General features: G+C 45.9%; 1 protein-coding gene across 3 annotated transcripts in view; it reads left to right on the forward strand.

The window, feature by feature from the left end:
- Positions 1 to 16,936, forward strand: part of Grap2 (GRB2-related adaptor protein 2) — a 66,638-nt gene that overhangs the window by 24,336 nt on the left and 25,366 nt on the right. The window contains exon 1 of one of the 3 annotated variants that reach the window (XM_013511605.1): positions 80 to 338. The exons of the other annotated variants lie outside the window; for them this stretch is intronic. The gene's annotated coding sequence lies outside the window, so the exon portion shown is untranslated. Of the gene's footprint in view, positions 1 to 79; positions 339 to 16,936 lie in introns of those variants that run through there. 3 annotated transcript variants of the gene reach the window in all.

Here is a 16,936-nt window from a genome sequence, read left to right on the forward strand (position 1 = left end):
CGTAAAAGAACAAAAGAACCTCGAGCAGAAGGAAGTGGCTCTGGTTTTTTTTCTACATGCTCGAGCCGGGGGTGGGGAGGATTTATACAGCATTCTGTGCTGGGCAGGTTCATGTAAGTCTGAGTTCCTCAAGGGCTGGCTCTTAGGAGCTGTTTGGAAAATTCATTGCCATGCATGAGTCTGGGGATTGCTTTTTATTCCACTGGAAATTGTTAATGGGGACTGCATGAGCGGCCCCTTAGTGCTTTGCCTGATAGAGAGACAGCAGGTTCACCCAAGCAATTCTGGAACTCTGATCACTGCCAATTAGGGGAGCATTGTCTGGCTGACATAATCAAGTGAGTATAAATATATTTATCATGATTGGAATGGGGAAGGGAGACTGCCAAAAGATTGAGGCCGACACCGCCACCCGCTGCCCGGCTCCAGCCTGGATCAAACCCAGGGTGCCACCCTGTGCTCAGCAAAGGCGGTCTCTGGCTTTTAGAGGTGAATGCACCGTTGAGAACTCAGGCCTAAAATCGTTTCTCCTTGAAGAGGCCCTGTCTCTCATTTTTTCTCTTCCCTTCTCTATTTTTTTTTTTTTTTAAATTCATGTTCACTTCTGTGAAAGCTGAAAACAGAAGAGAAACCAGACGCCACATTGAGCACACTTTCGTTCTGTCCTGTTGGCCACGCTGCCCTCACTTAGCTTCTCCGTGGTTCAAAGTTACGGTGGGGAGCGCTGTCACACAGGGTCTGCCACCCTCTCTGCTGCCTGAGTGCGCAGTCCCCACAGCTTCGGGGTTATTTCATGGCCGACTTGTGGAACTTCTGTGAGAATACCTGTGATGTGTCTCCAAGCCGGGCTGAAAGACCCTGATAAAAATAGTCCCTTGCGATGGGCTAGATACGAGAGGAATTTCTCACATTGAAACGGCTGAAAGGAGGAGGTGTGTTTCAGTCACATCTGGCGGCGCTCCTGTTGTCAGACTGGCGAGCAGGCAGGGTCTGTTTAGACGTCTGCACAGATTTCAAAATGCAGCCTGTGTCTCCTCGTCCTCAAACAAACGGCTGGGGTCAGATACAAGTGCCCAAAGCACACCGTCATGGGGGACATCAATGACAAAACCCATGTCATGGCCGGGCCAGTCAATCAAAGGCATAACTTTTTTTTCTCGCCCTTGACTATCTGATGAGAGCCATTTAGAGAGCTAAATTGACTTGAGCTGTTTTCCTCACCCACATTATATATGCACTATTGTCTCACCCCTTGGGGACTGAGGACCCTTCCCAATGACCATAACCCTTCCCTGCGTTCTGTCCCATGCAGTCTACAGTTTGTCTGTACAGGTACAAATTGCTCTCAGCCCTGTTTTCCTGAGTTTAGCACACGCTATTTTATCATTGGTAGCACAGATCCCATACGTGAAGAGGTCACTAGGAAGGGGCAGGTATACAAAGTAAATAAGGAGCTCAAGTAGGAGAAGTGTCACTCACAGGGACCCATCTGTCTAAAAGCATCTGACCCTCCATGTGCAGACTACCCCTGCTGGACTTTTCCTCCTTTAGCTGCTCCTGATTGTTAAAGCCAAATGCTTTTACCCAGCTCCAAGAAATATGTATTTATTTTGCTTCTCAAATCTTTTTTTTTTTTTTTTTTGGTTTTGGTTTTTCTCTGGTACCGGGAACCGAACTCACGACCTTGCACTTGCAAGGCAGGCGCTTTGCCGCTGAGCTAAATCCCCAGCCCCGCTTCTCAAATCTTAATGGATGAAACACCTGTATTGCTGTGTGGTTTGGTTTGGTTTTGTTTTTTGTCTTCTACCTCTTGTCAAACATTGTTTTTTTGTGATCCAGAGCTCATTTTATCTCTAAGGGAGAAGGAAAGTCGTTCCATATTCACCCGTTAACAAATTTCTTCTCACAATGAACACTTTCCATGTCTATTCACCTCAGCTGACCCTGGCAGATGAAGAGCCACTGTTCCCTTTAAGTTGGCTTAATTTTCTCTCATTGGCATTTATTTCCCTGAAGCAAAAAGATTTCTTAGTTCTGTGTTTGTTTGATTCTGCTTTTGAGGAAAGTACCTGACCCCTTTGGATCTGGTTGTGCAGTAAGCAGGTTTAATTAAATCCCTGGCATTTACTGAAGAGCTTTACTGCCCTGGGTGCTCTGGGTTCCTCTGAAATTCTCTCCACTTGAAAGTTGGACGGTGTCAGTTATCTAAATGCTGGCTCTGTCTTTATCTGTTGGTTTTGCGCTATGTAGGTGGGGTCATGAAATGACCATCTACCAGGAACTAATGCCATGACCTAAGCAGAGCTCGAGTCCAGACCTCAGAGATACCTGGGTTGTACACTGGTGCAGCTATGGGCACGTTGCTCTTATCTTCTGAACCTCATCTTCCTCACTGTAGATGCTGATGGGAACAACAGGACAGTCTGTTCATCGCTGCTGCGTCCCTAACGAGATAAAGCCGAGCAGAGGGCGGAGAGCCTGGTCTAAGTGCATAATGCTGCCAAAAATTACATACGGTCATAAGAAGGTGCTTTTGACCTAAGCACGTAGGTGACATTTAATTTAGAGAGGTATGTTATTTAGTTACCAGGAAAAAGCCCCCTGAATCCACAGTGCCCTTGGACTGGGTCAAACCTTACATCTTAAATGACTTGGGCTCATTTACTCAGGACACTTCTGGCTAGAAAGTAGGAAACGAGAAGCCAGAAGTCTGATTGGTGATAATGAGCTAATGTCAGTCTCCTGGTTCTGATAACTGTGTGATAGTGATGTAAGAGATCACCAGCAGGATGAGCTGAGTGAAGAGTACATTTCTCTACTGCAGTTGCAACCTCCTGTGAGCCTACAATTACTTCAAAATGAAATCTTTAATGAGAGAAAGAGGAAGAAAGGGAATGGGTGGACTGGCAATTAGGAGAGTTAAGTGCTGGTCTTGGTTTTAGTCCCTCGCTGGACAAATATTTTCATTTTGTCTCTTTGTCCCCTTTCACATATAGATTTTGTGAGCAGCCAGGGATAAAAGCTATGGAATAGAAGAAAGGAAATAAAACAGGCGGGTGCCTTCAATATTATATTAGAAGCCACCCACTTCCCGCCTCTACCCACTCCCTTTGCCTACACAAACCTCCCTCTTGTGTCCACACTCACCTGGTCCTCCTTCCCTCCCCCGCAAAGGAGGATGCTTCTCCCACTGCTGCAGGCAAGCAAGGCCTCCCTCCCTTCCTGAGGCTCCCAGAAGCTCAGACCTTCCAATGAGAGTGCTCTGGGCCCGTTTGTTCTTACTCAGGGCTTTAACAATGTATATGTTAGCCCTCAAATTTTCACCCTTACCCCGACTTTTTGGCTGAGATATACACCTATGTATCCAACCCCTGAGTGGGAGTCTCTGGCATTTCAAACTCCTATTACATCACTTCCTTGAAGTACCATGGCCGTCTACCACAATGAGAGAATTCCAAGGATCACTGTAGACCCATACTCGTCAAAACTGACAAGTGCCTTAAGTATAAAATACACACCGGCTTGCGAAGACTTAGGGGAAAAAAGAATGCAACATATTTGAATATTTTATATTGACTTCATGCTGAGCTAATAGTTTCTTAGATTGGGTGAAATAGAATAAATTATTAAAATTAGTAGGTTTTTTTACTTTTTAATGTGCCACTAGAATATTTAAAATTATACGTGTGGCTTGCATTTGTGACTCACTTTCTATTTCTAATGGACAGTGCCCTGCCTTTTAGCCACTTCTACCTGGTCAATAATTCATAGCAGTTCTCTTGAATTATGGTAAGGGAGAATGGTGGTTAACTGCACAGGCTGAGTTTGAATCCTGGTTCCACCATTTTTTTGATACCTGTGAACTTGGGCAGTTAAATTCTTTGAGCCTCAATTTCCTTATTCATCAGGCAAGTTGAATAATACATTTTATCGCTCAGATTCTTTGTTTGTTTTGGATGGTCCAGGGGATTGCCCAGACTCCTACAAACATTAAATGAGACACTATGGCCAAAGCACTTACCGTGAGATAAGAGCATGTGCCACGCCCAGTGTCAAAGGGAGATCAGGGTCTTTCTCTGTTGTTGCTCAGGCCCTCATCCTTTCTAGCCATGATTACTGCGATAGCCTCTCCATCTCCTGTTCACCCTGGCTTCTGTCTTCAAACTCCCACCAGGCTGAGCGTGCCCTAATGTGAATATTATCTAAATTCTCAGGAGTCTCTGTCACCCTTGGGACAAAGTCCAAAGCCCTTAGCACACATGCCAGGCCCTCCTTGACCTGCCTTATTTACAGTTCCATCTCTTGCCACCACTAGGACCATGACAAACCAGTTAAGTTCCTGCCTTCTGTTTGCACACACTGATCTCTTCTGTGTGACAGTTATGCTCTCTACTCTGCCTCAGTTCTTGTCTGCAAAACTCAGCTCAGGTGTCACCTCCTTTGGGAAGCTTCCCCGGGACTTCCTGATCCTGCCTCCGCTGCAGGCTACATTAGGGACCTCTCCTTCCATCTGTTGAATCTGAGGTTTGACTCCTTTAACCTTGTGAGCCACTCCAGGTCTAGGACAGGTTCTCTGGTCCACTCTATTGCCTGGCATGGAGCGGGGCCTGGGAACGGTTTGTCAAGCAAATGCATGAAGCATAGAGATACCCAGAAGGGTAGTAAGAGCCCAGCAAAGAAAACCTGAAAACTAATCTAGGGAAACATTGCCATTTCCTGGTGGTACAAAGTCAGAAATGAGACAGACCTCTGGGCAAGGGGTTCATGATAGAGGATTTGGGATGAAAGAATACAGAAAGAGAAGGTCATGGAAAGAACAGAGCCACCTTTGGTACTGCTGATGGTTTAGTAACTTCCTCTAAAATAGTTCCAGGAAGAAGCAAGGTACTAGGAAGGCACACATCTTGTAAAGGGAGGAGGAGGTATCACCGATGTAAGGATTTGTCAGCAGGACTGGGTGATACATGGGCGATACAGGCAAATGTCAACCCGGTGACTACATGATGGGATTGCTAATAATTGACGGGGGCTGGTGCCCAGGAATTTTGTACTGTGGTGCAAGTGCCAAGCATGGGAAATTTTGACAAGTTATAGGTATGAGAAAATAGATACCGAATTTTAGAATAACGATGTGAAATGCCAGAATAATTTCAAGAGAAATATCTGAATACGCAAGAGAGCTTGGAGGATGCCTGCTTTGCCACGAATATGGATGACAAGAGAAGTCACTTGTGAGGAGAGAAATTCCAATACAGAAACCCTCCTTATCAAAGCACATAGTATTACAGAATGCATAATGGTGAGAGCGCGCCTTTGACCCACACAATACTAAAAGTAGCAAAGCACACAAGACAGGCAGAGAAAATAGGAGCTTTGACATTTTGTGGCTCACAGGATGTATAAATAAGAATATGCACTTCTGCATGCAAATCACAGCCTGCACCAGAACATCCAAGTGCTTCAGGCCAGGACCACAGATCTGATCCCAAAGCCCGGCCCACTCCCCAGTTTCCACGGGAGAGATCTTGTGAGTGAGGTGAGGACAGCAGGGAATGTCAGGAGGACAGGGTAAAAAGAGCAGATGATCCCTTGCCATTAACTCCCCTGATGCTCCAGGCTACCACTTGGAGATTTCTGAGAAAAGACAACACTTTGGAAGATGCTCCTGTTAAAAACCTACTTGTTGCTAGGTGTTGTGGCAAATGCCTGGAATCCCAGCTACTCAGGAGGCTGAAGCAGGAGGATTGCAAGTTCATGGCTAGTCTGGACAATTTAGAGACCCTGTTTCAAAATGAAAAGTAAGACAGGCTGTGATCGTGACTCAGCAATAGAATGTTTGCCCGGCAATAAGACCGTGAGTTCAATCCCAGTCCTACAAAGAAAAAAAATTATTTGTTGTTCAGTGGGCATTCTGTATTTTATCCAGCCACCCTGCTCATAGAGGTGTACCATTTTCCCATTCATATTTCTGTGAGCCATAACACATCTCGATAGCGGTTAGCCTTTGAGAAATATGCGAAAAGGTAAAAACAGCTACCGTCTATTAAGTGCCTGCTCTGCTTTGTGTCTGATTTCAATGACTATCTCACATCTTCTTCCCCAGAACACTATGAAGCAGGCCCTAGTATTATCCCTGGTTTTAAAGAAATGAAACGGAAGCTCAGAGAGGTTAAATAGCCTGCTGGGGCCACCCAGCTACTGGTGGAACCAAGGTCTGAGAACTGGCAGTGTGACGCTAGAGCCCACGTGCTTGCCACCTTACCCAACGTGGCGGGTGCACTACACAAAGCGTAGGTGTATGAGGTCCCCCAAAGGAAGAGGTGACATCGAGACCACAGGATATGATAGGAACAGGTCCAAAATAATGCTTTGAGGGAGCAGTTGAAGTGCCTTGGGTTAAGTAAGAAAAGTGTGTCCCTAACTCAAGACACATGCAGCCCACACGAGGACTCAGCAGCCCACACGAGGACTCAGCTTGATTGGAAGAGCAACAGATGGACTTTAGCCCCCATGACAGCTTCAGTGGCCTTTGTGTAGTGAACAACCAGCACGACCGTACACAGCGGTGTGCAGTAGACAGCAGAAGGACCAACACAGGTGCAACACATAAAGAACAATAAGAAGCCATTTATGCAAGCAAGTTGGCCTCCAGGAACTGACGGAATGCTGAAGTCAGTTTTGACAGACAGGATGGAGTGAGATTGCTGAAGGCCTGACATGACAGGAAAGACTTGAGAGGATCTGGGAGGTCACAGGACAAGGTGACCCTGACAGATTGTGAATGGGAAGATGACCCTCGGAAAGTGCGTGTCCGAAAGCTTCACCACAAGCAGTCTTCACTTCATCAAGCAGGGGCGGAGGGGTGGAGGGAGAAGAATAGGAGCCCAGGAAGGCGTCAGCAGCCTGTTCAAAGCCATAAGCCAAAGTAATCCTATGGCTCAGAAAAGGGGACGGTGGGGGGGAGCACAACACACACTAACAAGAACAGTGAGTTTCTCCCCAGGGGCGGCCCTGCAGGGGGAGTGGCTCCCGGCAGGGGGAGTGGCCCCCAGTGTGTCACATTTCCCTTCCGGTGGGGTTACTGGACTGGCACACAAAGAAAGGGCCGTGCCGCCAGGTGGCTGGGTGTCCACAAGGCATTTGGTTACACTTCCCCTTGAGAAGCTAGAGGACAAAATGAAGGTGGGCCGAATAAGTGCTTAACCTGGTGGGTTTGAATTTGACACTCAAAGAATGTGGAGTAACGGGTTAATGTCAGCTTGGAAGGAGACTGGGTATGTGATCCATGCCAGCACTCTGGGAGGCTGAGGCAGGAAGGTCACAAATTTGAGCCCAACCTGGGCAACTTAGCATCTTAAGCAAGACCCTGTCTTAAAAATAATATAATAAAATGAAATAAAATAAAGGGCTGGGGATATAGCTCTGTGTGAAGGTCCAGGGTTCAATCTTCAGTGCTGAGGGGAAAACATTTGAAGGGAGACTCTAGGGGAAAGGAGTTCCAAGACAGCCAGTCAGCTAAGGGTCACCACTGGTGAGTGGAGGAGCTAAAATTTGAACCCAGCTCTCTGCTCCAAAGTCCACATCCATTTATTGTGGAATAAAAACCAAAAAAGCCATGAAGTTCACTTGTGAAAAAAAGAGTTACAAGCCGTAACCAGAGGGCGGAAGTAGAAAGCCACGCAGAATGGACTGGGATAGGCCGAGCCATTGGCCAAGGGTGAGGCATGGAAGCAAAAAGAGAGTCAGAAAAGTTCAGCGTAATCCTGTGTATCTGTTTTCTGCCAAGGTGGGGGTGCATGGCCTGACCATTGTTTCGGCTTGTGTCTGGATCTCCCTCAAAGCCTCATGCAGTCACAGCTGGGGCTTTTTCAGAGGTAGCTGGATCTGGAGTGTGTAATGCTGGGATTGATTCGTGGTGCAATGCTAAACTCAGGGCACTGGGATTAAGGGTGTGAGTTCTACTGCCCTGAGTAGCCTGGATAAGCTATAAGGGGCAGAAAGACACTGTGAAGGCCCCTTGCTTACCGCTTTTGCTGTCTTCTGCCACCTTGAACTGTTCTCTGCAATGCTCCTCTGCCACACCGTCCTGCTTGGAACCAGCCGATAATGGACTGAAATCTCTATGGACTGAGCTAGATCAACCTTTCCCCCCTTGATTTTGGGTGCTGGGTATTTTGTCTCATCAATGAGAAAATAACTAACACAGCCACGTTCGTGGCCACAGGAAACACCTGGGTTTTGGTTGTAGTTGGTGCTTACTTCCCAAACAGCCACAACTGCGGGGTTTTTTGTTTTGTTTCTTACTTCTTTGGACAGAATTTGGACTGAAAGGAAAGACCTTTTGGTACAGTATAACTGCATTTCCAGGCTTTCAACATGTTCTTTCCAAAACCGCCTTCTATGAACTGCTACGTCTCTGTCATCTCAGTGAATGGGGAAGATCCACCAGCTTTCTGAATCGCTTCTGCCTTTGAGAACAAGGGATTCGGGGCAGTCCTTGATCAACACTAGCAATTGAAAAGGAAGAGACCTGTTTTAAGACAAGTGGAGGTGCTCCTTAGTTTAACCAAGCTCAAGTTGGAAGACCTGAATTTTTCAAAAATAAGAAAACTCTAATTATTCACTTGATGAAAGGTATTTACACCATTACCCCTTTGCTTAGCTGCTATTTAGTACCTTTACCAGGTGAGTTGCTACATAAAAATGTCATTCCAGCCAGGAATGATGGCGCACGCCTGTAATCCCAGCACTTGGGAGGCTGAGGCAGGAGGATTGCTGCAAGTTCAAGGCCAACCTGGGCTATATAGTGAGTTCAAAACCACCCTGGATTGCATAGCAAGACCCTGTCTCAAAAAAATAAAGTCATTCCCCCTAACTTCTGAAATAGACTTGGCAGGCAAAGTGAGGTGGGCAATTTATGACTTCATGTTCACTTTTTCAAGCTTTAAGATTGGTGAGCTAAAGAATGACCAGCATTCCAAGAATAAATGGGAGACTTGGGAACATGAGTAAGTGACAAAAAGATTGAAGTAATTATGGTCACTTTCATGCTTTGCCTGCATAAGAATTACAGTAGCCCAGGGCATGGAGAACAAGGAAAAGGGAAGTAGACACGGAGCATATTTATAAACCATGTCACCAACCATGTCACCGCGCTGGTGACAACAGAGCAAGACGGAAGCTTTTAAATATATGATAAGTACATCAAGCTTCCAGAGCCCAAGTCAAGAAAAGCAAACATGAAGTAAACAGAAAGGAAGAGTAGAAAAAGAGAATATAAAGGCAGCTACAAAATCCTGACAATATATTTGGAGGGAAATCATGATGTGAACAGAAAATGGGAAGTGGGAAAAAATGAAATCTGGAGACCTGTAAAAACTTTTGTCTATCTGTCTGTCTGTCCTTCTGTCTCTTTCTGGCCCCTCACCCGCCTCTCTACACGCTTGCCCTTGTGATAGGGCCCATTCGATGGTTTCTGAAGCCGCGTGGTATTTTGAATGCTTTGCCTCTGTCTGGTTTTGCCACCAGTCTTCCGGGTGTGTCTGTGGACAGCGGTGACTGCTTTAGGAAACAATAAGGATAAAGTGAGGGAGCGGCAGGCAATGCGTGGGAGAGGGGCGAGGAGGAGCGGCAGCTCCGCAGGGTTGCTGGGCGCTGTGTGTTTTGTTGTTGTTGTTGTTGTTGGGTTGATGTGCTCGTGGTGTCATTTTAATAAGAAAAGAGTAAGGGAATAATAACCAAAGCATTTTAGGTACACTTTCTTCTAATTAGATTCATGGCAAGTTACTAATGCTTAAAGGAGAAAGAGAAAGAACTTGGAAAACAGATTCTATTGTGGGGGAAGCTGATGGGAAAGGTAAGCTGGGGAAAAGGGAAGGAGGAGGAAGAAAAGGAAGGGAAGGAGCAGCAGTTCGTAAGTTTATGGAATGACATTGCTCCTGTTCCTGCCTTAGAGCATGTGGTCGCTAGGTCCAAGGTCAGCCTGGCTTATTGTGGCGTTTGCCTCTATAACCAAGGAGGTGTGGGCTTAAATTTCATGGGTGTGAATTGCCGCTGTCACTTCCCTAGCTGAAGGGCTGCTGCCTAGGAAGGTTCGGAGGACCTAAACTAGTTAGCAGTTATCCTCAACTGTAGCAGGTCTTTTGTGATTTTGCTAGTGCCGGTTCTTGAGGCAGACTGACCAAGAAAACAAAGCACACAGCCTTAGGAGCCAACAAATATGTACTCCAATCTCTGGCTTCCATGCCCCGTCTATAAAATGTGGATGCTAATAATAACAAATGTTGCCAAGGGTGATGGTTTGTGAAGCCCTTGGCACCCAATGAACCACACTGATCATGCCAGCTTATCCTTAGCCGGTTGGTATTTCAGACACTGGCCAAGCTTGGGTACTGCATCACCTCTGAGGCTGTCCAGGTGTTTCCTGTTTAAAATCCACAACATATTGACTGAGCTCAGGGTGGACAGCAGCGTACAGAAGCTAAATTGGCATCAGGCTTCTCCTCACCGCCTCCCCCACGTCCGTTCAGCTGGTTTCTCTCTCTCTCCCTGCTCCCCAAGGGATCTTGGTCACAAAGTGTGGTACTTGGATGAGGACCACACTGTGGCCAGGGTGCCAAAGCCAGTAGAGGGAAGCTAGCACTGCCCAGGGCAAGTGAGGAAAATGGGGATAGAAAGGCTGAAAAGGAGCATATGCGTGGCTGATTTATACTTTTTCAAAACAGCTTTGAAATTGTTTTTTCTTTATGAGAAATGCTGGGAGGTTACCAAAATGCAAAGCAAAATCAAACAAACAAACAAAAGTGCTTTGAGAGCCAAGCATTCTGCATCCTTTCTCAGGCAAGAGCATGGGATTCTGAAGGAACTGGAAGAATGCAGAATATATTGGGGAAATGATGATAGAGAAACTGGCAGAGAGAGGAAGATAGCAATAGAATTCCTGGAGAAGAAATTGAAGCACGGAGCAGACACGGTTCCCCAGCTTCCAAGTGAGCGACGGCACCCTAGATTTGAAACCAGGTCCCTCTGACCCCCGAGGCCAAGTCCTGTGAGCCTCCCGCTGTTGGAGCCACCTCCCCTGGCACAGAGTAGCAAGTTAGGAAAACCCAAAAGGAAGGTGCTTGAGTTCAATCAAACATGTGCATTACACTCAAAGAAAAGATATTCTTCTTATAAAAAAAAAAAAAAATGAGGACAAACAAGATGTAGTGTGATAAGCCTTGAACTAAATAAGTTTGATGCTATTAGCAGACTGGAGTGGCGTAGAGAGGAAGGAAATAACCAGGAAGAATAAGGAGGGCAAGTGACCGAGCCTCTGTCCTCGGCATCCACCAAGTCACACGGCAGGGCAGGGGGGTGACCTGCATGGCGACTGTCTCCTGCCTTGTCTACTCCCTCTTCCACTTCATTCTTCTCCCCAAAACCCCAAAAAACAAATTTCAGCAGAAAAAAAGGGAGCTAACTCAAAAAAGAAAAGCATCTTCGAGACCCATGCAATCTCCATAATCCACAGAGACAGAGAGGGACCTGGAAAACAGCAGCTTGATTAAAAAAGGGTACAAAGGATGTACAGGGGCTCTCCAGTTGTATAGCACGTGTAAGCCTGAAAAATATTATATTTATTTGGCTTCCAACCCTGAAATCCTATTGTCTTCTAACTGAGGAGATGGCTCCTATTTGGAAACTAGGAAGAGATCACAAGGCCAGGCCACAAAGCCGAGCATGGGCTGGGGGTCCCAGGTTGGACTGAAATCCTAAAAGCTTGGATGAGAGTCTGCAGGAGGGATACCAGTAGAGAAGCCCAAAAGGTAAGGCCAGAGCTAGGCATGCCCATAATCCCAGCTACCTGGGAGGCTGAGGCAGGAGGATCAAAACTTTGAGCCCCGCCTGGACAGTTTAGTATGGTTCTATCTCAAAATAAAATCTAACAAAGGATTTGGCTTAGTGCTTCTCAAGTTTAATCCCCACTAGCACACTAACACATACACACACACACACACACACACACACACACATGTATGCATGCACAAAGGAAGAACACACGCACAACCACCTTGTCCTTGCCACATGGGTGGTTATGGGCTGAGCCTCAGGCTCTTCCAGACTGGTGAGAGAAGAGAAAGCAGTTCTTCCCTGCCCACGGCTCAGTACCTCCCTCAAGAGCCAGCTGCCCATTAGTCGCCTGTCATCAGAGACAGCTCTGTTGGTGGCATTCTGCAGAAGAGAAGCGAGGAGAGGATGAATTGTTATTTGGGGAGCACACCTGCGCACAGGACGGGAATGGATGGGAGGTGAGGGGGCGTCTTGGCGGCTTCTATTCATAAGCCACTTGCTCATGGTCCCCAAGCCTGGCAGCAGCAGGTCAGTGCTGATGAATGATTGTTCTCGGACTAGCAGCAGAGGGCCCCCCTCTAGTTCCATGTGTTCACCCCCGCCGCTCATGATGGGGGATTTGTGCTTTCCCGGGGCTTAGGAAGGGAAAAATAATGAGTCACCTGAGGACAAGAGAAAAAAAGGAATGTCCTGTATGCACAAAATCACTGAAAACGGAGGCTTTTAGAGGGAACTAGAATCTCAGCCAATTAGCCAGTGGTGGGCTGGTGGGCTGTGTTTTTCTTGTCCTTGCTTACTTTGGTGGCAATAAAGTCAGAAATGCTTACATTCCCTGGAGAGCGCACTTGATCTGGTGTGAAGGCTGTTTGCTCTCTTGGGGTCCTGACCCAAAAAGAAATGACCCTGAGCCTTTGCCTTGGGAGGTGCAGATAAGCAAAGGAAACAAATAAGCAGATCTCTAGAATTTCTGCAGAGGACCCTGCAGGCGACCCCTGAGTATGTGGCTACCTGCAGGCTCAGCGTGGTGAAGGCCAGGTGGGAAGCACCCAGGGGGCTGCTTGTAGCTGCTGCAGTTCCCACCCCATGCTCTGCACCTGGCCTCAGATCCAAGTCTCCAGAGAGACCAGAAGTCAGATCTTTCCAGAAAATGATTTGAGGGCCTCTATTTTAAAGGGTGCAGGGAATGAGTTGGAGATCATTCCAGAGCAGGCACAGTAAAGAAACGTGTAAGACTTGTTAGACATTCAGCGAGAAAGCTAACATTTCCAACATGGCCAGCTGATTAGAAAGGATCCTGTAGCAGGGAGTCCACTGCTGTGGATGAAACAAAAGTGCTGTCACTTGAGAGGCTAAAATCTGGAAAGACCAGTCCCCAGTTTCTTGGCCAGGTCTGAGCTCCCCCGTCTCCTCTACTTTTCCCAAATGAATTGGTTTGGGTCTCTAAAAGAATATCATGTAGCTGTGAAGCACTTGTTCACCTTGTGTTTACAAGTTTTCAAGAAGGGCCATTTGTATCTTTCTCAGTTTCCTGTGTTTGTCTAAGCCCACGAAAGCACAAAAAAGTCCCCAATACCGCTCTGAAGTTCCAATAAAAGAAAACCACATAAGCCAGGCATGGTGGTGCATACCTGAAATCCCAGCATTCAGGAGGCTGAGGCAAGAGGATTTCCATGGGTTCAAGGCCAGCCTGGGCTACACAGTGGGTTCAGGACCAGCCTGAACTACATAGCAAAATCCTGTGTCCATAAAACCAAACAAAAAGAAAAGAAAAGAAAAGAAGAAAGAAAAACCACACAGTAGGAGTTTCAACACAGGATCATTAACCTAGGATGGAAAGCAGGATGAGGGACCAGTGTCCCCTTGAAATGAATGAGGACCTCCTTGCCAGGATGATCAGAAGAAATTCAAGCTTTAGAAAACGTGTGAGAGGAGATGACTTCTAATTCTCTGGCACTTAAGCAGTTCTGTATTTTATAGGTGCTAGGCTCTAAAATGGAACATTTATGTACCTTAAAACTCGCAAAGGACGATGAGGACAATCACCGAACCTGTCTAGATAAAGACTGTAGGGCCTCAAAGAGGCAAAGAAAAGTTCTAAGATGCAGTCGTCGGTTTGGGGTGCACCATTGCCCTCTATTGGATTAAAGAAATCAGGCTTCTTAGCGTGGGTATGTGTTTCATCCTCTCTGGCTGAATTTGCTGAAAAGCTGGGCCACCTTGGAGAGGGAAATTAACGAATCCTTGTAAGTGGACTCTTCTGTCTGCTGTCCCCCTCCCTGAGGAAACCAACTGTAGTTATTATACTTCTAATGGCAAGACATTTGTCATGCTTTCATTCACTCAACTAATATCTACTAAGTGGCTACGAAGCACAGCTAGGGATTGTAGGGGATCTGCAGAGAAATAATAAGAACTACCATCGACTGGACACCTACTACGTGCTAGGGCTATGCACTGAAGCACAATGATCCCACAAACTGAGTGTGGTTGCTCCCAACTTACGGATGAGGCAACAAGGGCACCTAGGAAGGGCACATTTTAGGTTCAAATACAGTCCACCAACTCTTAAGACCACTAAGCTACAACCCTCCTATCAAGAAGCTTGCACACTACAAGGGGAGATAGGATACAGATGTAGCTACAGACATGTGCCTCCATATAAATATGTGTATCGAGGCTTGATGAACCCAGTCCAGCCCTTCATATGGTTTTGAGCTAAGATGGTTTTGACATTTTTAAGTGGTGGGGAGAAAAATCAAAACAATAATAATAGTTGGTGCCATGTAAGAACCATATGAGTTCAAATTTTAATGTCTACAAATAAAGTTTTATTGGCACACAGCTCTGCCCATTCATTCGTCATCTAGGGCCTCCTTCCTGGCTACCAGAGCGCTGTTGACTATTGGTGAATGTTGTCTATTCTCCAAGATGAAATGTTCTTTAGCAATAGTAGAGCTTTTTTTTTTTTTTTAGCAGAGAGTTTTTAAATGTTTTGAGAATTAAGAAGAGGGGTATCTAATATATATTTGGCCCCCAGTGCGGGGAGCTAGAGGCCATATACAGGTGTGCTCTGTTTTAAGATTCAGTGCCTGAAAACCTAGACTTTAAAACAGATCAATTAAAAGGTAGTTATTTGCATAACAAAATTTCCTTTTCATTTTATAAAGAGATTCACCACAGGGTTCCTTTGTAGAGTCAGCCTCCATAACACTGCTAATATGATTCCATTTACAAATACTCTCTTCATAATAACTTCTCAAGAACATTTCTATTGTGTACAGTGGAATTTAGCTATAATCATTTTTCCTGGTTAGCATAAGGTTTCCCACTTCTGAAAAGTAATTGAGCCAACTTTGTCAATTCCATGGGGAGAGAAAGCATTCTCCTGATCATTTCCAAGAGGGGCTTTACCTGACCCACAGAACGGCGTGGATTCCCCGAGGCCCAAGGGCATGCACCTGGAATCCCAGCCACTCAGGAGGCTGAGACAGGAGGATCAGTTCAGCCCACAAGTTTAAGATGAGGCTGGACATCACAGCACGACCCCATCTCAGAGAAAAGGGGCCGGCGGGGGAGGGGATCAAGGAAGGAAGAAAAAAGAGAGACTATGAGTTTTATGTATCTGAATTGTGTGACATTAACTAGCTGGAATAATTTTATATTTTTTTGCCAAGTGCCTCCTGGTAGCTGTGGCCAAAACCCTAAAATGTAAACTCTTCATCATTCACTTCATACACAAATAAACTAATAAAAATTACATTTGTGGCTAATGTCCTGATAAATGTGCAACTAGCAAGACTTATAAAAAGCAATGTCTCTCTCTCTCTCTCTCTCTTTAAAATTGCAAGGCATTATGTTATCTAAATTACAACATAAACTGGGGCAAGTATTCAAATTAGACCTGTCCCTAGCAAAATAGGAAGTGGTATCGCTGATTCAATTTTGGACCTCACTCCCTCTTGTGTTGGGTCCTGAGCCGGAATCTTTGCCTAGCTTCGTGGTGTTATGCAATTGCTCTTTTTAAGATACATAAAATGGAAACCTTGGCTATTCATAGCCAACTTAGGAGGAGCTGAAATTGTTCAAGAAGTTTCTTGCCCAGTACCATTTTGATGATAAGTAGGTTTTTGAACAAATCCATTTAACCTGGCATTCAGATGGAGGTAATTTTAAGGAGCGGCCTCCTGCTTTTTGTTTTCATTCTCTGGGCCAACTGTATTTTAGAAGGAGACAAGTATTCCTGGTGTAAAGCCTGTACATTTTTCAGATTTTTTTTTTTCTTAAGGGTAAAAGAAGCTTAAGTGGAAATGGAAGGGGAGAAGAAATCATGTCAGGGCAGTCCTGCATGGCATCACCCCATGGTGAAGCAAGTCTGTGTCGCAGGGCTGCTAATGGATGATGCTTGAGAGAGTTGCAAAAGGCTGCTGAGAAGCAGAGCTGGCAGGAGGGCCCCACAAACGGCATCATCAGTGTGGCTGGGGGAGGGGGACGGGGGGAGGTACCTTAGCTGCCCCTGGAGGCTGCAGCCTCTCACACTGCGTGGCAGGTGGCATTTCAGCCATTTGTAAAGCTAATCACTGGCAGGGAGAGCACATGGAATCCATCTGTGAGGCTTCTGAAAAGGGGGTCTCTCTTCATCTCCTCCGGAGGTCAGAAGACTAAAATGACAAACAGCAGTGAGAAGGCACCATTGCATTCTTGAATTTAGGCTGTTGTGTTTCTCTCTCTCTCTCTCTCTCTCAATTATTGCTGCCAGTTTTTCTCCCCATCATATACATATATTTTTCCCCAGATACAATGTGTAGAGGTGGCAGGTACAGATTATTCAACAAATCGATACATACAGAACAAACTATATAGTTCAGTTTTCTTTTCCCTGGTGGTACTTTGGAGACATTTCAAAATGAACACTAATAGATATAGAAAAATAGGGACATAAGTTTCTATGCCTTTCAATGAACAGACAGAAGACTAACCTCTGGGGGGTGATATATCTCCCAATCTCTGCTATTAGGGGTGCTTGGAGGGAGGAGTTTGTGAAGCCCTGGGATTCGAACAAAAACAGAGACTACCCCAACCTACCTTGAACTTCTCCCTCCCACCA

This window comes from Chinchilla lanigera, unplaced genomic scaffold (assembly GCF_000276665.1).
Source record: "Chinchilla lanigera isolate Chin_1 unplaced genomic scaffold, ChiLan1.0 scaffold00012, whole genome shotgun sequence".
Lineage (NCBI taxonomy): Eukaryota > Metazoa > Chordata > Mammalia > Rodentia > Chinchillidae > Chinchilla > Chinchilla lanigera.